General features: G+C 37.5%; 1 long non-coding RNA gene across 1 annotated transcript; it reads left to right on the forward strand.

Moving 5' to 3' along the window:
* The first annotated feature begins 4285 nt into the window (after positions 1 to 4285).
* Positions 4286 to 21159, forward strand: LOC139933882 (uncharacterized). The gene is made up of 7 exons (XR_011785641.1): positions 4286 to 4381; positions 6970 to 7150; positions 10031 to 10212; positions 11662 to 11808; positions 13009 to 13182; positions 14749 to 14910; positions 15388 to 21159. It is a non-coding gene; the product is annotated as an uncharacterized lncRNA (long non-coding RNA).
* The last annotated feature ends 799 nt before the right edge of the window (positions 21160 to 21958 follow it).

The following is a 21958-nucleotide window of genomic DNA, read 5'->3' on the forward strand; positions in this document are numbered from 1 at the left end:
TAAACTATAACAGGAAAATCATACTTTGAGCGTAAGAGAACTATTTTTTAATGAAAATTTAGTCAAATGCCTTTTGTCTAGTGGTGGGGGTGGGGGTAAACTTCTCCTAAAACTCATCGCTCCCTTACAGGGTATTTTTTATTTTTTTTTTAAATTTTTATAGATCAAAGACCTGTAGCCAATATCAACATCTTCTTTAACCAAAAAGGGTTTTTAGATAAGAACATCTAAGAAAAGATAACAAATTTAATGGTAGTTATGCTATAATCAAAAGATACTATATCAAAAGGTGAATGTGGCCATTTGGGACTGTATTTAGACAACAAGTTGAGTAAATTCTCACAAAATACTCATTGCTGCAAACTTGAAAAACTTAAGTTTCTCTTAAATCACAGTACAAGATGGTTGGTTGTTTCATACGTCTACTCACGGTTGCAGACGTATGACTCTTTAGTTAGCTGCTTTTTGCAGTCTAACCAATTTGCACTAAAAATTATAACTCGTAGGTATGAGTATCTTCTCATACATATACGAGTTATTACCTTTGTACATACACACAATGTGCATGTCTTGTGTACCATTAATCATGTATCATGTACAACTGATCATCTCGTACGTACAATATCTCATACATACGACTAGTTTTAATAAGTACATATGATTTGTTTGATATGTAAGACTTATTGAATCGTATGTCAGACTTAAAATTTACGTACGACTTTTGTACATCATGATACTTTGTATGATGCTCAACTCATTATCTTGTACATAGATTTATAATTAACAGCATTTTTCAAGCTTGCAGCAACAAATATCAGTGTGAATTGACATAATCCAATGATCTAAGATAAAGTTGCTTTAGCATGGCAGTAGTTGTGACTGGAAACTTTTGGCATTGGAATTGAGTAGACTGGATGGTGAGTGTGTGTGTTCGTGAGCATAAACTGGACAGTGAGTTTGTGTAGTGAGCGTATGCCTTTTTGTCATCTGTCTTCGCACATCTACTGCCATGTTATTGTGAATATTTTAAAAACTATTTGAACCAATGAAAACTACAGACCCTTTTTGGAATATGGCCATGTTCCCTTTGTTTTATGATCATAATCGAGTTCAGCGATATGCACCTTCTTATAGCCAAGTGATAAATATGCAAAGCATTAACCCTAGATTCAACAACCTTCAAAATGATTCAGAAAAGAAAATGGGTATATGCTTACAAGTCTTTATATAAAAGCAGACATTTGCATTTGGAAAGGGTACAAGCAAGGAAAATTACATAACTTTGGAGGGGGGGGGGGGCTATTAAACCATTCAGTTGCGTTTGTTTTCCACCCGTTCTTTTTTTTTGGGGGGGGGGCAAGGGTTCGGAACCCCCCTGGGCCCAATTTCATAGAGGTGCTTAAGCAGGAAATATTGCTTTACATTTTTTTGGCTAAGCAGAAATGAGCAGGATACCAATTTAGAGTTGTACATGTGTCATTGTAGTTTGGCTGAAAACCTTATTCTGGCAAGCATAATATTTTGCTTAGCTAGTTTATGTGCTTAAGCACCCCTATGCAAGTATGCCCAGGTTACACCACTGGATGAGATGTTGGCTACACACAGTTACAAAGAACGTTCACTTCCCCCTTGATAAGACTAATTTGTGTAGCAAATTTAGCAGGGCATGTAAGCACTGTGTTTTGGGAACAATAGTTGTTCTTCACAAGAGGACTGCAGGAATGAATGCATGATGTACATTCCAGTCCTCTTGTGTTTGAGCTCCTATCAAAATGAGATTTGTCTTTTTTCTGAAACAGTTTTTGACAAGATCTTTCCATTGATACCCCTATGCTAAGGGATGCAAAGTGAGTCATGAATATACTTGGGGAAAAACCCACAATATTGTACACTGTGTTTATCATTGACATTCTGGGTAAGCAAATCTCATTTTCTGACAGAACTCGATTTACAGGGAATACATTGTTGTGGTTTCAGTAGTTATATTATTAATTTTAGTTTTTACCTATATTTTGATGTGTGTCATGAGCACTGTAGGCTATACTCAGTACTTTCCCGAGTCCTGCGAAAAAAAGAAAAACAAAATCATGGCCAAGAATGGTTGGTTTGCGAGGAACAAAAGATGGTGGAAAAATGCTATCACAAAGAAGGTGCAAAAAGGCCTCAGCCCCTATTGGTCATTCTAGCTTGAAACTTCAGTTTAGAACACAGCTTAATGTATTTGAAAAGTACCAGACAATTGTGGTTACTATCATGCATGAGAGCAAACCTATAACAAGAAACACTTTGCTGGCGGTCATAATATGTTTTTCAGAAATTTCTGCTCAATTGGTTTCATCTCTGGGTTTTTTATCCTGTGGAACTATGTAGCAACGAGCTTTAGATTTAATTCTTGTAAAAGTAAACATTTTACGAAAAATAATTAATGAAAAATGATGTTTTAACAAAAAGCAAACCTGAAAGCGGTACAATTTGCCAGCAGCCACAAGGTTTTCCAGAGATTTTTGCTCATCAAGTTTTATCTCTGGTTTCTAAAGTGGGACTATGTAGTTGCCGAACAAGTAAAGATTGAATGTTTGAAAAATAGATGCTATACAAATGACAAATATGGTTAATACCAAAAGCCAAACCTTAAAGAGGTACAATTTGCTGGCAGCCACAAGGTTTTCCAGAGGTGTTTGCTCATTTAGTTTTATCTGTGGATTGTAATCATGTGGGACTATGTATAGTTGCAAAAAAGTGAAGAGCAACAATTCTTAGATTGAATGTTTGTAAAATAGATGCTATACAAATGAAAAATGTGGTTACTTTAATTAAAAGTACCAAAAGCCAAAACCTTAAAGAGGTACAATTTGCTGGCAGCCACAAGGTTTTCCAGAGGTTTTTGATGATTGGGTTTTTCCTTTGGTTTTTAATCCTGTGGGACTAAGTAGTTGCTGAAAATTTTTAAAAAGTAACACTAGTTATGAATTGAATGTTTGTAAACACGTTTTACATACAAAGTATGACAGTCCAAGGAAATAAATATTAAGTGACAGCTCCAACTGGTGGTCGAGCCTGTTGGCAAGCCATACCCTACATTGATGTAACAAATTGTGTAATTCTTTAGGGCGATTTCAGAGAGAAATATTTTACAGATTAGACAGGGCAGTTTAAAGACACTTGACACGTTTAGCAATTGTCAAAGACCAGTATTCTCACTTGGGGTGCCCCGGCATATCATACAAAAGACAAATCTTGGCTTAATTTGTCATCAAAGTTGCATGAAAAAAAGTTTAATATTATGCACAAATTAATGTGCTTTAAGATGCCTGATGATGGCTTCAGGTGTTGTCTGTTTTTCTCAGTTTCAAATACGCGTTTGTGAAAAATTACCCTTTTCCTCTAATCTACCTTAATAATGTGCTTATTAGCATTAAATTTCTTCCTTCAGGATTACCAACCCAATTTCCTAGTGATTTTCAGGATAAGCTAACAAAAGTTGAATGCCAGTAAAAGCAATCCTATGCAACAAATTAAGATTTGGTTGGAAATCTTGTATTTATCAAGGAAGAAATTTCATGCAGGCTTACAGGCTTTATGAACGCGTGTCCAGTGCCTTTAAGGGCAAACTGTGAGAAGTATAATTTTCTCTCATTGATTATCCATCCTGCGAAGCTATTCAAACACCCCTCTAATGTTTTGGAATGTTGACAATTACTTTGAGATTTATTTTTTGTTAAAATAATCAACTTGATGGAGAAGAAAGCACTTAAATATAGTTTAGCGACACTATCTGCTTTAGCAGCTCTTTGATATTGGGCCAGGGTACTTCTAGAAACTATAAGGCTCCGTTTCTAGAAGTAGGGCCACGGCTGGTTATCAATTATTTTAGGTAATTTATCTGGAAGAAATATCAAAATGGTATGCTTGCGAGGGGAGGGGAGGGGGGGGGGCTTCCATTGATGGGTGTTAAGGGATGGTAAACTTCACGACTATTTCACGACTATTTCTTCCCCATACATTTTTGTCAAAGTCTTAACTCATATTCATGGGATTTTGATTGAATTTAAAAATGAACCATCCCAGAAAATGTTTTTCCTATAAAATACATTGACTTGCCCTTCTTATGAACTATGGGTATTCATGAGCAGTGAATATGCAAATTAGTCACGGGGTGGCTTGCGCCTTTTAATTAGACTGGTCCCCTGTCTTTATCATACACGAGGGCCGTAGTGTGACGTCGGATGTTCAGGCTAAATTGATATGCACATTTTTCGATGAAGCATGGTCCTTTCTTTGAAGACAAAATGGCTGACCGTGGAGACTCTTCAGTTTTCTCTTCAGTTATTCCGTATTTGATCGCCTATTCGGTCGACAAAATCTCTCTAAAGTGTTTAAGGTGAGTTGAAAGTTAGTTGTAGAATCCACTGGAAGGGTTCTTAAGGTGAACGTGAGGTTTCAAAACAGCTAAAAATGAAGCAAAACATTGGCTTTACTGTTCAGTCGGCGGTTGGCTTAACTGGTATTTAGTGTGGCGGTCAGTGTGTGGCGGGGTGCGCGCTGGAGGGGTATAGGCCCACGGCTCAGTGTGGCGGCAGTTCTCGAAACACACGTGTCCTGACAATGCCCGAAGCTTGTATCCAGCTTCATTTGGCAAATTTTTCGCACCTCGCCACCAATTTATCCGTCCTAAATTAGCTCAAACTACACTGAATTTTTTTCTCAACCTACAACTTACAAGAAGGGGTTACCACATTTAAACATCCAGAAAACAGACAGAAGAAAACAAACTATAAGTAACAGTTGGAAAAAAATGTTACAAAATCGCAAGGCATGAAGCTCTTCTCACACCCACTCATCCAACATTTTGTCACAGACCACAACTTGACAGTTGTGTTGGTGAATGGTGGTGGTTGTTGGAAGTCGGAGATAACTTTCCGTATAGCGCCACCACTTTTTCACTAAATTTTACAAAAAGGCAGTGGACACTAATTGGTAATTACTCAAAATAATGGATAACTTTCCGTATGGCGCCACCACTTTTTCACTCATTTTTACAAAAAGGGATATATCAATCAGGTAAATTATATTATTTTATTTCGAATGAAAAAGTGGTGGCGCCATACGGAAACTTTTCCAAAATAATTATTATCATAAAACCTTTCTTGATAACGGAATTAGTAATGGGGAGAGGTTGATAGTATACAATATTGTGAGAACAGGTCCCTCTGAAGTGACGTAATTTTCGACAAAAAGTTACTTTCCACGAATTTGATTTCGAGACCTCGGATTAAGAATTTGAGGTCTCGAAATCAAAGCATCTGAAAGCACACAACTTCGTGCGACAAGGGTGTTTTTTCTTTCATTATTATCTCGCACCTTTGACGACCGATTGAGCTCAATTTTTCACAGGCTTGTTATTTTATGCATATGTTGAGATACACCAACTGTAAAGACTAGTCTTTGACAATTACCAATAGTGTCACATGTCTTTAAATAAGGGAATCAATGTGTGGTGAAGAGGTTTTCAACTAGTGGTTTAATCCCAACGAGGCCTGGTTCTTGATAATTTTACCGAGACGAAGTTGAGGTAACTTATAAAGAACCTGGCTTCGGCGGGTTCAAACCACTAGTTGAAAACCGATTCAACACACTTTGATTCCCATTAATAAATACCTTTTCGGTCAAAAACATCATCACTTGTTGGTCAAAAAGTAAAATAAATGCAAAAATTATAATTGTTAAATGATTTCTTCCAACACAACACCCCTCCAGCTATAAAATGGTAGAGCCCTTCGCTGCCCTCGTGTAAACAACTCCTTATAAGGGAATGCTGTGCGCGTTTCGCGTGATGTGGCACAACTGTTTCAGCCGTTGCTCTCGACCAATAGGAATGAAGAAAGCCTGGACGATATGACGATAATATCGTCACGATACGATATTGAAAACAATATCGCTAATATCGATGTTGGTTTTGAATTTATCAAAATATCGTCTCAAAACGATCCCACTGTTATTATGGTACTTTATTATTAGGGGATGCATGAACTGAGTGCTGCCGTGGCCAAGCGTGGGTGCAAAGCTGTATGCATAAAATAACAAACCTTGGAAAATTTGAGCTCAATCAGTCGTTGAAGTTGCGAGATAATAGTGAAAGAAAATACCTTGTTACACGAAATTCTAAATCTGAGGTCTCGAAATCAAATTCGTGGAAATAACTTCTTTCTCGAAAACTACGTTACTTCAGAGGGAGCCGTTTCTCACAATGTTTTATACTAATCTATCAACCTCTCCTCGTTACTCGTAACCAAGTAAGGTTTTATGCTAATAATGATGATTTTGATTAATTACCAATAGTGGAAGGGAATAGTCTGCACAAGTTGTTCCTTAAGTGTATATCATTCTACATATGTGAAAGATTATCTCTTTCAATAAATTTGTTTTGGTGACAAATTCATGTTCATACTTTTATCGATAAAGTTTCATGATCCACATTTCATCCAACGCTTTACCAATGACCTTGAAAGAGCTCGTAAACAACTCATTTTTGAATTGCCCTGTGTGGCCAAATGATTGATTGTGGGCAACTTGTTCACCTGATTTATAAATATTTATGCATTAACTTATTCAAGTTCCTTCATCAAATTCAATAACTGTTCAAATTTTATGCACATACTTTATCTTCGAAGTTTGTCATGCAGACGTCTGGTCTCACACGAATCACAGCACGGCGGCGCGCAATCTCTATTGCGTGATTTAATGCACACGCACACTTTTGCGCAACAGTCCAATTGCGCAAAAGTGATGGCGCCCTCTTTAGGCCAGTCTTGTTAAGGAAATGAGGCGTTCAACTCTATATGTTTCGATATCTGTTCTGTAAAGATCTATTCTTTATACTGATCTCTTTTGAGTGATAATGTCTTTTCTTTTGATACTGTGGAAAAATAAATGAACCTTGAACCTTATTCTCTCTTTTTTTATCTACAGATGAAGTGATCCAATCGGAGGTTGTCGGATCATCAGTCATAGTGCCGTCTAGATTGTCAGATCATCAGTCATAGCGGCTGTCTGTCCCACAGAGCAGAAGTGATGTCTCAAGCTAATGCTACTTTCAGCCTTGTTTCAAGCAATCTGCAATATAACAACTCATTCAACTTCATATTTAAAGGTACGATACAAAAGCGATATTGATAATACCTAATTGGTGATCTAGTTTGCGTAGTTGTATCTAATTTCTTACCACCCCTTCCAACTATAGGACCCTCTGTTTGAATCATGCAGGGGGCACTATGAGACTTGGGTTATCACTGCAACTGCGTAGGTTTTCCCTGAAACAATTTTCTGGGGTGCTCCTTCCACATCTAAGACTGAAACCTCATTCCTCATTCTCTTCTCTTCATTTGGTTCTTGGCGCTAGTACAGTGATTAAGTTTGCTTTCCTAACATTACAAATTGTGCGGTCTCATTCACGCAGAGCACGTCGCACATCGATCACACCTGGCCCGCAACCATTGCGCAGTACGTATACAGGGTCAAACTTTACAAAGTAGTTGTACATTTTCAACTTCATATTCTGTTGAAGGCGTTATTAGTCAAACATTTGGTGGTATTTTTATGTTCATATCTTAAAAGAATCCACCCGCTGTAATCAAATTCAAGTCCATGTCATTTCATGACCCGTGCTATGTTGCAAGTAATGAGAGCCTGCAAGCATGCTTGCTCTATCGCGAGCACCAGTGAATTTTTGCCACACAAGTACCATTTACTTCAGATCACAAGGAAGATTGTGCCAGCTTTGTTGACTGTTTTCGTTCAACTAGTTCACCCGCTACCTGAAATTTAAGTACAGGTACCAAACGCGGTTAGGTTGACACCGCAACTTGCATTACCTTTGCATGTGGCATACGCAAAATGGACCTGCTCCATTCAGCTTGATTTGAAGTATTATTCCGGAGGGGCTGACACCGAGCATCAATAGGCTTCATTAATATTATTATCATTTTTTGATTAAAATATTTAAATCAAATTTAGAGGCGGGGGTGTTGTTCATGACAGTCTTATATTACAAACCTCTAGGCCTATACCAAAAACTTCAGTTGGCCACCACCTCCGTGTCTTCCTCTATCTTCTAATTCCTTTAATTTTAGGAACACTGTTTGAATGCCGATAAAAACCTGGATAACATTTGATCGAATGTGGCGAGTGTTTCGCGGCATGTACGCCATTAAAAAAGCGCTGTCTCAAGCACTCGTAAACTTTCTGCCCTCACGCGCTATAGCAATCGTGCATTATTGCAAAAAATTAAAGTTGCACGGGCACTGTGCATAATTAAGAAGCAACTTAGTAAAGTTGAATACTGACGGTGAATGTGGGACTTGGCGTGTACAAACTATTTGTAATGAAAGAATTTTTAGCTTTAGTGGAATTTTAGCCTTTTTTGACAAACATGCAAGATTTACCCCCTTGTGAATTTATCAAATTTCAACCCATTTTCAATGAAAATGCAAGGCTTACTCCTTGTCGGATTTTTACTAAATTCTTAGCTTAATTTCTACAAAATAATAGGCCTTGTGATTTCATCTCAATTTCATCAAATTTTCAAAGAACATGCGAGGCTAACCAATTTCATCACATTTGAAACATCAGCCCATTTAAGACGAGATTGCAATGCTGACCCCTTGCCCTCGTTTTTTTAAACCACATTTTCAGCCCATTTTCTACAAAATGCAAGGACTTGTTATTTCATCTAATTTTATCAAATTTTCAAAAACATGCAAGGCTTACTCCTTGTGATGTTATTAAATTTCAGCCCAGCTTGACACTCCTTGGTTTTTAGGAGGCCAGTAACTGGTCAGAACACTCCTTTTGTCAATGAGAGAGAAACAATTCTTGAATTTCAGCCAAATCTGACTCTTCATTGAAATTTCATGGTTGTTCCATAGCAGAGATTTTCAGGGTGTCAAAGGGAAAAATCAATTTGGACCCCCCCCCTTCCAATTTGTTTTCCCTTAGATTTAGAAAATTTTTCCTCTGAGTCTCAATGTTAAAGTCACCTGGAAGTGGTATTTTGTCAAAATAAAGCTTTTGTCACTAAAATATGTGTTTTGATGAGTGGAATGTGAATAAACAACTAACTAAGGTTTACATAAATTAGTTACCATGTTATTAACAAATTGGAAAAAAAGCCCGACCCGAGAGGGTGCTGTTCGTGACGTCAATCGAGGCGCGATGAATCGCATGCAGTGCCAACACAGCATAGTGACGCTTGGCGCAAGCTAAAAACATGCCCTCAAAGTTCAAACAATACCTGATTTTTTTCACGTTAGGCAAATGCTCCTTTAGGTTCGTTACGTCTTTCAGGTACCTTCTTCGACTTCCCCACTAGCTGGAAAAATTATTGGGATGGCATCATGTTTTAGAAAAGAACTTTTCTCTTCATGTCAAAATGTGTAGTGTATTCCGGATTCTTGAAGCATGACGGCTCGAAGTGTTTGCGGCACAGCGCTGGAAAAGACGTCGGACCGGACAACTTGGCAAACTGACACCATCTTTAGTTGTTTTGCTGCATCCAGCAGCAATACACCTGGTTGACATTGCCGGAAAAATGCAAGAAAAAAACTTTCTCAAACGTACAAACTCACGTCCGTTTGAATGTACTTGCACGTACGTGTGTTCGATGTTCGATCGAGGCAAAGTCTTCCTCGATTAACGACACAAAAGGGGTAGGCGGAGTCACCCCCACACAACTTTATTTAATTTGTTAAACATATAAATCGTCAAAAACAATTACTAAAAAAATTATTTTATTGTTCAGGAACATATATACTCTAATGTTTGAAAACAAAATTTATTTCCAGGTGCCTTTAATGCATGGCATAAAATGGACCACTGCCTGCAAGCCCTGCAGTGCCATTATTTAATCTAGATGTTGATACCTTTACTGTAAAGTTGCATTATTTATACTCATTTCTTTGGAGTGATAATGGCGTTTTCTTTTTGATACTGTGGAAAAATAAATGAACTTTAACATTCTCTTTTTCATCTACAGATGAAGTGATCCAATCGGAGGTTGTCAGATCATCAGTCATAGTGCCGTCTAAATTGTCAGACCATCAGTCATAGTGGATGTCTGTCACACACAGAACAGAAGTGATGTCTCAAGCTGTTACTACTGAAGCCTTGTTTCAAGCAATCTGTGATATATCAACTCATTCAACTTCATGTTTAAAGGTACGATACAGAAGCGATATTGATAATACCTAATTGGTGATCTAGTTTGCGTAGTGGTATCTAATTTTCTACCATGCCTTCCACCTCTATTAGGACCCCCTGTTTAAATCACGCCGGGGGCACTACGTGGATTGGGTTATCACCATGACTGCGTGGGTTTTCCATGGAATAATTCTTAAACCTAAACTTTACTCATTGTCTTCTCTTCATTGGGTTCTTGGCTGTGATTAATTTTGCTTTTCTATAAAATACTTTAGATTCACTTACAACCAGAATAAATTAAATGAAGAATCACATTTCTGATATTGTCACCGCTCACAAAAAGGCGAATCCATGCCCCCACCGCTCACACAAAACTGCAAGGGTTCCCCCTTGTGTTTTTATCAAATTTTAGCCCATTTGGGCCAAAAATCCAAGGCTTACCTTTAATTTTTTTAAAAACATGCAAGGCTTCCTCCTGTGACTTGATCAAATTGTAGCTTATTTTGGGGAAAAATACAGGTTTAACCTTTATAACATTTAAATCCACATTTGACAAACATGCAAGGCAAAAAAGCCATGTGAATTTTTAAATGAAATGTATTACATCCGACAATGACACCAAGGCATGCCACTTTTCAGCTGATCAGCTAATTTCCTTTTTTTCCTTTTCAAATACAGTGCCAAAGAAAACAGAAAACACTGGCAATCTCCTCTTTTTTATTTTACAATTAGAAAGTTGCATTGTTCACAAAAAGGTGACTCCGTGCCCCAAATATCGGCCCGTTTTAAACAAAAATGCAAGGCTTACGCCTTGTTATTTTATCAAATTTTGAGCCCATTTTCTACAAAATGCAAAGGCTTGCAATTCATCCAATTTCATCAAAATTTTAAACATAAAAGCAAGGACTTCCTCTTGTGATAGTATCAAATTTTCGACAAAAATCCAAGGCTTATGCCTACTTCTTGTGATGTTATCAAAATCCAGCAAATTTTTAACAAAAATACAATCCTTACCCGTAACCCTTCAGATTTTTTGTTATTTCAGCCCAATTTTACCTAGATCCAAAGAATTACTTGTTGTTTTTGGAGGCCAGTACTGGTCAGAAGACACCTTTCCAGCCAAATATTGCATTTTCACAGCAAAGATTTTCAGGGTGTCAAGACAAAATCATTTGACCCCACCCCCAAAAAATATTTGTTTTAAATTAATACCTTCATATTTCACTCATAGATGTAGAGAGTTGTTCCTCTTAGTCTCAATGTAAATGCCTGGCAACAGGGACCATTGCCCGGAAGCTCTGCTTCTGCAATAGCGGTGCCATATTTCATATAGTTTTTTTTTTATATATATCTGTTCTGGAAAGATGTGTTCTTTATACTGATCTCTTTTGAGTGCCAATGTTTTATTTTATTTTGATGCTGTGCTTGGGAAAATTAATGAACCTTGAACCCTGTTCTCTTCTACAGATGAAGTGATCCAAACAGTGATGGTCAGATCATCAGTCTTAGTGGTTGTCTGTCCCCCAGAGAAGTGATGTCTCAAGCTGTCGTTATTGAAGCCTATAGTGTCCAGCAATCTGCGTTAAATAAACTCTTTCAACTTCATGATTAAAGGTACGATATGAAAGCGATATTGATAATACCTAATTGGTGATCTAGTTTGCGTAGTGGTATCTAATTTCCTACCACCCCTTCCAACTATAGGACCCCCTGTTTGAATCATGCAGGGGGTACTACGAGACTTGGGTTATCACTGCCACTGCGTGGGTATTTTCCTAAAACAAGTTTCTGGGCTGTTCGTTCCACATCTAAGACTGAAACTTCATTCCTCAATGTCTTCTCTCCATTGGGTTCTTTGCTAGTACAGTGATTAAAGACACTCTGGACACTAATGGTAATTTACAAAGACCAGTGTTCTCACTTGGTGTATCTCTACATATGCATAAAATAACAAACCTGTGAAAATTTGAGCTCAATCGGTCATTGAAGTTGCGAGATAATAATGAAAGAAAAAACACCCTTGTCTCAAGAAGTTGTGTGCTTTCAGATGCTTGATTTCGAGACCTCAAGTTCTAAATCTGAGGTCTCAAAATCAAATTCAGGGGAAATTATTTCTTTCTCATAAACTGCGTCACTTCAGAGGGAGTTGTTTCTCACAATGTTTTATACTACAAACCTCTCCCCATTATAAACTGGTTACAAAGTAAGGTTTTATGCTAATAATTATTTTGAGTAATTACCAATAGTGTCCACTGCCTTTAAGTTCGCTTTTCTAAAAGATACTTTAGCTTCACAACCAGAATAATTGAAACAAAATGAATCACATTTCTGACATTGTCACCATCACAGGGACTCTAGATGCAAGACTAACTTCTTGGCTTTTGGGGGCCAGTAACTGGTCAGAAAACTCTGTTTTTCAATGAGAGAGAAATAGTTGTGAGTTTCAACCAAATCCTGCTCTTCATTAAAATTTCACTGTGTTTTCACAGCCGAGATTTTCAGGGTGTAAGGGTGTACAAGGCAAAATCAAATTTCATTCCCCCTCCCCCGAACTGTTTTGGGTTTTAGTTTCATATTTTCATATTTCACTCATGGATGTAGAAAATCATTGTTCTCAGTCTTAATGTAAATGCCTGGCATAAATGGACCTTTGCCTGTGAGCTCTGCAGTGCCATATTTAATCTAGTTTTTGATATCTGTACTGTAAAGATTTGTTCAGTACACCGATTTATTTGGAGTGATTATGTGTATTTTCTTTTTGATACTGTGGAAAAATAAATGAACCTTGAACTTTATTCTCTTTTTCATCTACAGATTAAGTGATCCAATCGGAGGTTGTCAGATCATCAGTCATAGTGCCGTCTAGTTTGTCAGATCATCAGTCATAGTGGCTGTCTGTCCCACAGAGCAGAAGTGATGTCTCAAGCTATCACTACTGAAGCCAGTAATCTGCATTATAACAACTCTTTCAACTTCATGGTTATACAGGTACGATACAAAAGCAAATGTAAATACAAAATTGGTGGTCCAGTTAGCGTAGTTGTATCTAATTTCCAACATCGCCTTCCACCTCTAGGACTCTCGTTTGAATCATGCCGGGGCACTTTGTGGATTGGGTTAACACTCCGACTGCGTGTTTTTCCCCTGGTATAATTTACTTGGGTGTTCCTCCCACATCTAAAACTGAAACTTCACTCCTCATTGTCTTCCCTCAATTGGGTTCTTGGCTAGAACAGCGATTAAGTTCGCTTTTCTAAAAGATACTTTAGCTTCACAACCAGATTAATTGAAATAAAATGAATCACATTTCTGACATTGTCACCGTCACAAAAAGGAGAATGCTAAAATTTACAACTCATTTCTTTGGCAAGAACACAAGGCTTATTTGTATTGATTTTTGAAACTAGGTCAGCGTGCGCGCGCTCACACAACTTGCGTGCTACTTCGTGAAAACGTTTTTACCACACTTTGACTCGAGTGCGTGCCATGCATACAACGGTAAACAGAGGTTCGGGTGCTACTTCGTGAAAACAAAAAATGCCACTTTGGGCCAAAATTAAAAACACTAATTAGCTTAATTAAAAAAGTAAAGCTGTCTGAGCTTCGAAACATTATGGAATTGTAGGTCTTCGTGCATTATCAACAGAAATGTAAAAAAAATAAAAATGTGTAAAAAAATCCTTAAGCACGTAGAGTGCTACTTCATGAAAACGCTGACGATATATTAAGTATTTAACTATAATCACCTCCGTGAAGAGTTAAAACAATGACATTTCTGACGTAATTTGTTCAAAGATTACAAAAGTTTTCCTTCACGTAGAGTCAGTCACGATCAAAAGAAAAAGCAAATCGCCATCTTTAAATTAGATCCGGTCATTTTTATGAATGAACCGAGTGACACTGTCTAAAACTAATATCAATCTGCCCATATGATCTCATTCACAAACAAACAGCGCCCTCTAGCGGCATTTTTTTAGCGGTGAAAAAACTATTGGAATATCCGGTTAATTTCGGATAGTTTGCCCGCGGTATCCGAATAACAAAATTTCACTATTTGCCCAGCACTACCCCCTTGTGATTTTACTAAATTTAAGCCCATTTTGACATAGATGCAAGACTAACTTCTTGGCTTTTGGAGGCCAGTAACTGGTCAGAAAACTCTGTTTTTCAATGAGAGAGAAATAAGTGTGAGTTTCAACCAAATCTGCTCTTCATTAAAATTTCACAGCCGAGATTTTCAGGGTGTAAGGGTGTACAAGGCAAAATCAAATTTCATTCCCCCCCCCTGAACTGTTTTGGGTGTTAATTTCATATTTTCATATTTCACTCATAGATATAGAAAATTGTTCTTCTCAGTCTCAATGTAAATGCCTGGCCTAAATGGACAAATGCCTGCAAGCTATGCAGTACCAAATTTAATCTAGTTTTTGGTATATGTATAATGTACTGTAAAGATTTGTCCTTTACACTGATTTCTTTGGAGTGATAATGTGTATTTTCTATTGATACTGTTGAAAAAAGAGAACCTTGAACATTTTTTTTTTTCATCTACAGATGAAGTGATCCAATCGGAGGTAGTCAGATCATCAGTCATAGTGACGTCTAGATTGTCAGCTCATCAGTCTTACAGAGAAGTGATGTCTCAAGCTCTCGTACTGAAGCCTTGTTTCCAGCAATCTGCATTATAACAACTCTTTCAACTTCATGCTTATACAGGTACGATACAAAAAGCAACTGAAAATACAAAATTGGTGGTCCAGTTAGCGTAGTTGTATCTAATTTCCAACATCGCCTTCCACCTCTAGGACTCTTGTTTGAATCACGCCGGGGCACTTTGTGGATTGGGTTAACACCGACTGCGTGTTTTTCCCCTGGAATAATTTACTTGGGTGTTCCTCCCACATCTAAGACTGAAACTTCACTCCTCATCGCCTTCTCTCCATAAAAGCCATGCCCCCTAAAAATACAAGGCTTGCCCTCTTGTTATTTTATCCCAACTCATCAAATTTTCAACAAAAATGCAACCCTATTTAGCCAATTCTGGGCAAAAATACAAGACTTACCTTCATCAAATTTTAGCCCATTTTGGGAAAAAATATAATACCCCTTCAGACTTTATTCATTTTTGGTAATTCCTGTACCAACAAAGGTGTTAAATCATTATCTTTTTTCCTTTTTTTTCATCTTCTACAGATCGAGTAATCCAGACAGAGAGTGTCATATCTTCACAAGGAGTTCCTGCCATCCGAACCTCAGCACAGATGTGGCAACCTTTAGGAAGTATTTAGTTGTATAATATAGGGATGGATCATAAAGTTATCATTGTGTGGTGAATTGCTCACACTTTCTCTTGTGTTGTGAATTGCTCGCACTTTCCCTTGTGTTGGGAATTTCTTGCACTTCCCTTTGTGTAGGATTTCTTGCACGTCCACTTTTCTATGGTGGTAAATTGCTCACACTTTCCTTTGTGTGGTAAATTATCAAGTTTACAAACTGAAACGTTGTCTTAGGCTTAGTTTGAAGAATGTTTCTTCCCTTAGTGTCTTGAGTTACTGGCACTTCCCTTTGTGTCGTGAGTTACTGACACTTCCCTTGTTGTCGTGAGTTACTGACACTTCCCTTTGTGTCATGAGTTTACTGACACTTCCCTTGGTGTCGTGAGTTATTGACACTTCCCTTGGTGTTGTGACTTACTGGCGCTTCCCTGGTGTTGTGAGTTACTGGCACTTCCCTTTGTGCCATGACACTCATATAGGTCAGTCAGTTTATGTATGCTGATGTATGGAGTTGACAAACTTGGCTGCCATATAGTGGAGCCGGCATGGGAATTTTTCCCCCAGAGGGGTTTTTGCCCATCTCATACATCAGCAATTAGCAGCCATGCAACATCTGATTTTTATGGTTTTGGTTTTCTTAACCATTAAAAAAAAAACAGCACAAAATCTTGGTGTGCCTTGATTTCTGGAAAGTCAAATCTTTTATCAAAATGACAGAGTTGCATGCGTGGAGTAGGGGACACTTTAGTGTCAACATTCTTAAGAGTCGAACAAATTTTGACTATGTATTTGCTTTGTATTTACTAGATTACTTTTGTAGGTCAGTCAACGTTTCAGGGTGTGTGAATGATTTTTTTTGCTGACACTTTCCATTGTGTGTTGAATTGTTCACACTTTCCATCTTGCGGTGAATTGCTCACACTTCTCCTTGTGGGACTCTTCACCTTGTGTTATGCTGAGTTGCTCACACTTCCTTTGTGTCAAGAGCTACCAACACTTTATGAGTAACTGACACTTCCCTTTGTGTCGTGAGTTACACTTTTCTGTTTTGTCATGAGTTACTGACACTTCCTTTTGTGTCGTGAGTAACTGACACTTCCCTTTGTATCGTGAGTTACTGACACTTCCCTTTGTGTCGGGAGTAACTGACATTCCCATTTGTGTCATGAGTTACTGACACTTCCCTTTGTGTGGTGAGTTATGCATACTTTCCTTGTATGGTAACCACTTTCACATACTTTAACTAGTGTTTAGATTTCCCCTTAAGTTTAGAAACATAGTTCCCTTTCCCACTCAAAGATTAATGATTCAGAGTCATACATGCCAAATTCACAAAGACAAAATCTTCAAGAAAACCTTCCCTTGCAGAGAATCAGGGCACTCTGATTGTCTTCTTGGGACTCAGTTTTACCAGTCAGAGAGCACTCTGATTGAAACTGTACAAAGAAGTGTTAAACAAATTATTTTGAATAACTTTTGGATGAATATAACTGAAACCTTCCTTTGCGGATAATCGGGGCACTCTGATTGTCTTCTTGGGACACAGTTTTACCAGTCAGAGAGCACTCTGATTGAAACTGTTGGGTGGAATTTTGAACAAAACTCGTCATTTCTTATTTATTTTAAGTTGATTTTTTTAGAATAACAATCTTTTCTGAATCATATGTCTTTGTTTTATTTAAAATAAATGCTTGATGAGCTGCTCCTATACCCACAAATGAGACCATTCAAAAGTGTAAAACTTTTCCAAGTGTAATGACTTTTCTTGCAAGCGAAGCCATTAACTTTGTTTCATTGACCAAGCAGGAAAACAAAACTATGGAAATCTTAGTATTTTGCAGAAGTATGGAAATTTCTATCAAAAAGAGTTGCGAAATTCATTGAATTTTTTATTTGGTTTGTTTGTAAGTCCTAATTGTTCTGAAAGATATCATGAATATACTTCAGAGCTTGAAACACAGCACAATTTGTTCATAATATTTCTTTATTTTTCTGTTGGGGGGTTGGGTGTTTTTGAAATTTCATTATCTAAAACGTGGACTCATTGTGTAGGAGCAACTCATTTTGATGTTAGGGCCTCATCCAAACCCATGAAAAACTCGCAGAGTTGTGCAAACACCTGTGCCTGTTGGTGGACCCCCTCGGCTGCCTGGAATAAGTGTTGGTCCTACGGGCCCGGGTGCAATGGAAGGTATGTTCTTCGTTCAGTGAAATTCTTTTAGATGCACAACTAGTGCTCTCCTTCACTGGTGTAATGCCTTACAAAATTTAACGAGCTAGAGCGAGCATTTTTGGAAGCAATCATACTAGGGATTGAGCTGGAAGTTAGTGGTTGGTCCCTAAAAAGTTCTGGTCGGCAAGATCTCTCAAGACGTCGGGATGAGGGCCCCTTATAATTTAGCCTTTTGTTGGTCACGTCATTCTTTTGTTTTTGAGTAAACAGGTTTGAACTGGGGATCCTTTTGAGATCATCAAAGGTGCCGGGAGATGTCTTCGCTTGAGCCAATGGAATCTGGACCCGGTGGATGATGAGGACTTCTGTTCAGTTGATGATATGAGGGCTGGAGAAACATGCTCTGCTTGGTCATGCCACTTCATATCCAAAATGTCTAGTAAGAACACTAATTTTCTTGCCTTTTGATACCAAAGATGACATTGGATTCCTATAATTTGTAGTTGCTTTGATTTGGTTGTTTTTAGAAGAGGTCAAAGGTCAGGTCTATGTCAAGGTTCTTAGGTTCTGGTCACAGTCAAGGGCAAATTACTGCAGGAGATCACAGATTTAGTTTTCAAAGCAGTGCCAAACAGAATGTTTATCATAAAAGTTCTCCAAAACTTTGCGACAGTTACAACTAAAACTTTTAAAACTTAAGCCTATATCTGAGACAATGGTTTTTATACTACGACGCGTTGTCTTAAACAGAAAGTTATCATAAAAATTCTCTCAGCGGCACTTACAACTTAAAGTTGAAATTTAAAATTTATTTGAGACCATGGTTTTTATACTAGGTAGAATTGAGTTCATTTACAATGCAACGTCTGAACAAAAAGTTTATTATAAAAGTTAATGTGACATTCCAAACTAAATCTTGTTCTGGATATTAAAATCAAACTAGATGTGGATGTTAACACTTGCGAGGTTAACATTTAAATCTTTGGAGAACACAGTTTTTGAAATCAGACTAGATAAAACTAAACAAGTTTTCAAATAAAATCTAATAAAAGACTTTCACAAACTAAATCATATTCTAGGATATAAATTTAGAAATAGCTAATGATAGAACTAAACACTAAAGGCATGAACTTAATTCCGAGGATATGGTTTTTGGAATAGGACTAGTAGAACTAAACTGCAGCTTGTTTAAGTTTGAGGCGCGTATAATGGAATTTGTCAGCATTCAACTAACTTAGCGTGTTTACTTGTTCAACTCACTCTCCTTTTTGTGTCAAAGGTCATAAATTGGTTAGTCAAAATTAAAATCATTGCATAAAAGGTCACAGGTCATTTCAAGGTTTCAAAGGGATAAATTTGTCTCAAGTTTTGTAGGTAAATTTACGGCACACAGATATCTTGCATCAGGTTCTTATTGCATCTGAGTCTTTTCACCCCGTGATGTTCTTTACTGAAAAAGCAATTAACCTATCTGTGTACCCAAAACAGGGGTGTGAACTTAAGAAATCAAATTAGTTTCTGTCACAATGAGCGATCAATTTAAAGTAAATTTTTGACAAAGATTGAAACCATTCAAGATCCTCATTTTGTTTGATAATAAAATGAGGGGAAAACCAAGTCTTAGACTATTTCAGTGCAAACCAAGTACAGGTATTCATTTAAAAACTTCAGTTTAGGAAACAGTTGTGCCCTAAATTGCAAACAAATTTAGTCCTTCATTTTATTAGATAATAATTTGAGGGGGAATCAAACACAAGACAGTTACCTTGTTTATTCTTTTACTACCAGGCTAGTAGTGTTTTCATACAAACCAAGGGAAAGTATTCCGGAAACAATTTAGGAAACAGTTGTGCCCTAAATTGCAAACAAATTTAGTCCTTCATTTTATTAGATAATAATTTGAGGGGGAATCAAACACAACACAGTTACCTTGTTTATTCTTTTACTACCAGGCTAGTAGTGTTTTCATACAAACCAAGGGAAAGTATTCCGGAAACAATTTAGGAAACAGTTGTGCCCTAAATTGCATAGAAATGTAAACACAAGTTTTGTCGTCACACAGAAGGTCAAAAGTATTTCAGGGCAAACCAAGTGAAAGTGTTCCTTTCAAAAACTGCAGTTGACAATTAAGGAAACAGTTGTTCTCCTAAATTGCAAAGAAATTTATCCTAATTTTATTCAACCCCTTTTCAACAAGGCTATAGGCTTGCGTATTCATTAAATTTTGCCATAAAATGCAACAAGGCTACATGCTTGCGTATTATCAAATTTTGCCCTAAAATGCCACAAGGCTACAGGCTTGCATATTTATTAAATTTTGCCCTAAAATGCAACAAGGCTATAGGCTTGCGTATTTATCAAATTTTGCCCTAAAATGCAACAAGGCTACAGGCTTGCATATTTATCAAATTTTGCCCTAAAATGCAACAAGGCTTGCGTTTTCAGTAAATTGTGACCTAAAATGCAACAAGGCTATAGCGTATTTATCAGACTTCGCCCAAAATGCTACAGGCTTGCGTAATTGTCAAATTTTGCCCCAAAATGCAACAAGGCGGCTTGCGTATTTATCAGACTTCGCCCAAAATGCTACAGGCTTGCGTATTTATCAAATTTTGCCCTAAAATGCAACAAAATAAATCAATTACATGTACCTTAGTTCTTGATCAATCTTTAGCCGTGTTAAGAAATGTTTGGTCATTGTGGTCAAAGTTGGTTCTCTTTTAAGATGGTAGTTATTATACTAATCCAATGTCATCTTTGTTATCATTTGTTGGCAAACATGTAGTGAGAAAACATCACTATTCGCCATACTTAAACTGAAAAAAAATTGTGACGTTTGTGTGACATCGTCAAGTGTTTTTCTCTGAGCTTTTGGTAGATACATGTGTTTTAAATACTCTTCCACTTTGTTGTTAATCAAAGTTGGTCAAAAACAAGTTCGCTTATAGCCATTTGGTCAGTTGACTACATGTGAACTTCCAAATTGCAGCCCCATGGAAAGCAAGGGGGAAATTAGTGGCCATTGCAAAACTCGTTTCTCCGACCAGCACGTCATCATCTGGATAGAAGTCGTCATCATCTGTTGAGTTAGGATCCCATTGGAACAAGCGTCGACATCTCTTGGCACCACCAGTGCAGCTTGGTTGCGAGACAACAATCGGTGAAATCTTAGGCCCTTGAGGGCACCAGTTCATTTAAGCAAGCAACAACTACCTTCTGCTCAACACTTGCATCTAAAACAAAGCGCAAAATTGCGTCTAGCTCGTTTATGTTTTGTAAGACATTACAACATTGAAGTAGACACTAGGAGTACATCTAACTGAACTTCACTGAACAAAGAACATATCATCCATTGCACTTGGGCCTAAGGTCTTCACGAGTTCCAGGTAGCCGAGGGGGTCCACCGACAGGCACAGGTGTTTGCACAACTCTGCTTTTTTTTTGGCCAAAATTTTCAATAAAAAATTGAACATGACTCTCCTTGTATCTTGTGTTTTATTTGCCTCAACCCTACCCCCCCCCCCATTTATATTGAGGGCCCATCTTATCCTGGTGGAACCCTCCCCCACCCTGTAGGGACCAATAGGTAGTCCCCACAGGGTGGGGGAGGGTTCCACCAGGATAAGATGGACCCCCAGGCAGTCATTTTTGCCCACAATACAATTAGGTGTGTATATAAGTCGCTTTTAGCAAGTAATTTTGCGCAAGGAAACTCCCATAAAATTAGTACACACCCAATTTGTTGCATTGAGGACAAACATGGCTGCCAAGTAGACGAGTCAAATAATGAGACGAACAGAGTTTAGGCAAATCAACGTATAGTTGACTTGCCCGTGAATAGCATCAGCCTTTATTCTTTTACACATAAAAATAACACTCACAGTTGGTTAAAATAAAATACACATATTAGGCAAAAATATGTAAGCCTTAGCCTTGTTGCATTTTACGGCAAATTTGATAAAAACGCAAGCCTATAGCCTTGTTGCATTTAACAGCAAAATTTGATAAATACGCAAGCCTATTGACTTGTTGCATTTTACAGCAAAATTTGATAAATATGCAAGCCTATAGCCTTGTTGCATTTTACAACAAAATTTGATAAACATGCAAGCCTATAGCCTTGTTGCATTTTACAACAAAATTTGATAAATATGCAAGCCTATAGCCTTGTTGCATTTTACAGCAAAGTTTGATAAATACGCAAGCCTATAGCATTGTTCTTTTCTTTTACACATAAAAATAACACTCACAGTTGGTTAAAATAAAATACACATATTAGGCAAAAATATGTAAGCCTTAGCCTTGTTGCATTTTA

This window comes from Asterias amurensis, chromosome 2 (genome assembly GCF_032118995.1).
Source record: "Asterias amurensis chromosome 2, ASM3211899v1".
In the NCBI taxonomy this organism is placed as follows: domain Eukaryota; kingdom Metazoa; phylum Echinodermata; class Asteroidea; order Forcipulatida; family Asteriidae; genus Asterias; species Asterias amurensis.